This window comes from Gadus macrocephalus, chromosome 16, assembly GCF_031168955.1.
Source record: "Gadus macrocephalus chromosome 16, ASM3116895v1".
NCBI classification, from domain to species: Eukaryota; Metazoa; Chordata; class Actinopteri; order Gadiformes; family Gadidae; genus Gadus; species Gadus macrocephalus.
The window spans coordinates 12,559,109-12,562,721 of record NC_082397.1 but is presented as its reverse complement, the minus strand read 5'-3'; positions in this window follow the sequence as shown (position 1 = coordinate 12,562,721).

Here is a 3,613-nt window from a genome sequence, read left to right as displayed (position 1 = left end):
CATCTCCTAAGAGTTGGACTGTGAAGGAAGTGGGCCAGCAGGTCCCATCATACCCACAGGCTTATGATCAAGGAAACCAGGAAAGGAATGAGGTTTTAAAGTGATCGCAGACAGATTATTACATCTCTTGGTTTCACTCTCGGACTCTGTGGCAGTGCATGAGTGTACTAACAAACACCCTTGTCACAGCGACCAGGAAAAAAGGCAGTATACGTAATGCGTTCGACGCCTCTCCCCACTGACCCCCCCCCCCCCCCCCCCCCATCCTATCCCCCAGACCATGACTGATGACTCACCCCCCGCCAGTGTCATTTAGCGTCGAACCGTCTTGACTGACACAATCACAAAGCAATCCATTAAGAGCGGCGCGGCGGAATATTCCGGAGGGCTCTGGGATTTGTTGAGCTAATTCTTTAGGCTATCAAAGCACAGCGGCCCGACGCGGCCCGGTGTGCGTGAGGATGAGTTCAGAAAGATCCGGTGGGTGGCTGTGGATGTGAACCCTGTTCTAATCGATGTTCTTCACACGGGGGGGAAACGAGCGTGACCGGGGACACGGCTCAGCATCGTCGTGGGCCTACTGAGACAACGAGTGCGACCGTGTGTTTCTGTTTGACCGAGAGGAGCCCCGTCCCTGACCTCAATGCTCTCTCTGTGCGACCGTACCAAGGCGCACACTGGCACCTGAAAACAGCCCCCCCCCCCCCCCCCCCCCCCCCCCCCCCCCGCCTCATGCGTTGGCATCCGGCCCTCTGCTTATCCCTCTTGCCGTCATCTCGCTGAAGCGAAGAGGTTTTAATTGGTAGAGCAAAGCGCTGAAGCTTCAGCTCGCCTCTTATTAGCCAATGGGGCGAGGACAGGCGGCAGCTATGTGGCAGATCCCCCTAAATTGGGCCAGTGGACTTGTCATGTTCCCGCTCTAGTTCGCTCTGCCAGTCTAGCCAGTCCAGCCGTGGTAGCGACTGCCTACACAACAATCAGGCCTTTCTTTGGTTTGGCAGGAAAATATGTCACTGATATTTATTTATTTTTTATCCATAGTTGTATTTTTTCATTTATTCTTTTCTGGAGGGGGGGGCATTTTCTTTTTGACCATACAGGAAAATAAATAAAAAGCAGTTGTGGACAGCGATGAACACTGTGTATTCCCTTCTGTCGGCTCCCATTCCTGGCGATTAGCGCAGATCAGCTTCCGACCCCGACCGCGACCGCGGCGGTGGGGAGGAGCAGAACCCAATGCGATGCGAAGCAGTGCTCTCAGCAACGCACAGCGTGCTCTCCTTCTCTAGCCCTTTAAATATGAGCGTGTCAATACAGCCATCGCGCTACATCTCCGCCTTTGGCAGGATTTCTCCCGGACCAAATCGATTCGGTCTCTGTTTATCTCATTAGCTTGTAGCGTGTAATCAATCACACAAGGGCATTTGACGCAAGCCTCCTACCCCAGCACATACTACAGCTGAACTCTCCTTCCTGGTGGTGGTGGTGTGTGCTGCTATGTGTTCTGATAGTCGTATTGGCAATGAGGCGTGAAGCAGGGAGCCTGTCTACCAGTCATTCAGATGTCCCTTTTTCAATAATGTTAATTCATGTGGTGAGGATGCAGGCTTAGCACAGCCCAGACGTGTGCATAATGTAGACATGTGTTAAGCATGTTGATATGGGCATTCACACAGACCGAAACGCAGACTTGCAGATACACGGAAATGTAGGGAAGCATGGGTTTATAGATACACAATCAGACACCATCAGTGTTGTCACTGGTAGGCTTCATTTTCAGCACTGCTTTCAATATGTCGCCTCTGTTTATTTTCCTTTATAAATCACAGCCTTCGTAGCGTGCAACATCTTAAGAGCTGTGTCAGTGCACCTTGCAAACCTGTAATCACTGTGTTGGGCAATGTCATTCCTGCCCACTGCCGTTATACCTCAGGTGAATATATCGGGGGCATTTCTGAAAGGGAGATCTTACGCACAGAGCACTTACACACACACGCAAAAAATATATATATACAATCATTAACCTATCACAGATACCTAGGTGGTAATTTATAAAACCACTGCTTTGCAAAATGGGCAGCATAAGCAAACAGGGAACATAAACATGTCCTCTATTCTATGTTTTGTGGATCGGTTAAGTTCCTGGTGGTATTGCAAATAGTTTCAAGGGACAGACCGATATTCTGTTAATAATTTGTGAACATAAACAAATCGAAGGACATGTTGCTAGCATCTCAGTTTGTTTTCTCTAGTTTAAAAAATATACGTTATTGTATTCCTAACACTTGAGGATGGGGCAAACAAGACTCAACATCGATCACCATATGAACAGTACTCACTTCAAGTCCTGCTTTTCCTTCTATGAATACGATGAAGAGAAGGCCGGAGGGGTCCTCATTGATTTATTGTTTAACTTGTTCAAACCAGAGACCGGATAGAACAAGGGAACTTTTTTGGCAGTGCTTCTTGGGGCATTTTGTAGAAAGATGGCAAAGATTATTTTGAGATCCGGGACATATGTTGAAAGCTGGAGTGTGAAATTTGTAAAAAAAAAAAGAAGATAATTCTCCACCGCTAATGGAGTTCCAACATCGTTAACAAAATGTTCCTTTCACAGATATGCATTGGAGTAGCGGGGCCCAGTATTATCTCCTAACTACTAACACACCAGGTTGCACATGGTGTACAGACTGGTCAGGTAAGCACCGTATTGCTTTTGACGTTAAATCAATGTTGGGAATGAGCCCGACGATTCCTTCCCAACCACGCAAAAAGCTGTCGGAGCAGCACACACTCCTGCTTCTCAGCAGATTGTATCTCTGTGCTTTCCTCTAGCCTAGCATCGGCTACGGGCGGGGCGGGGCTGGGGTGGTTTGACAATTTAATGGTGTATTAAACAAACATCATGGCATCGCATGAGGGGAACGGGGCCACTCTCTAGCTGGCGCTGGTGCGTGCTGCCTGTAAGAGGGGGAGATAGCGTGAAAGTAATTGGGACCTACTTTAAATGTCACCCGTGCGACAGGAAAAAAACAGGAAAAACCGAGTCAAGAGCCGTGTTTTAAGGCCCATCACACCGTACCACCTCAGTACATGGTGAGTACATGGTGGCGTTTGACAGTGCCAAATCACAGTGATGCGTATCCACTGCTTCTCATCAGGATGTTACTTCTTGTAATAATTGGCACCACCGTCAATCATTTCCCAACATCATTTAAGCTGTTAAAAGCTGTTAAGTATTATAAATAGCTCGAAAATACACCAAAGAGGGTAGGAGGATTTTTTATTAAATTCTTTCTGAAACTGAATTGACTCTACTGCCACATGTTTAGTATTTTGTTTCTGCATCCGTTAGTTTGTCACAGAGAATGGCTCTGTGTAAGGATCAATGTTTATCCAAACTCACACTGTAAGCATAGTTACAACAGTGCCTGACGTTATCTTAAAGAACTCCAAAAATATGAAAGTCATTATCCTCTCTATGCCAATCCCATTTCATACCAAACAAAATAACAAGGATGATTTCAGCCTGGCAGAAAAATGAGTTCAGCACATTCAGCGCCCATGGATAAAAGAAAAAATATATACTTTCATGGTCTTAATAGTGTGTTTC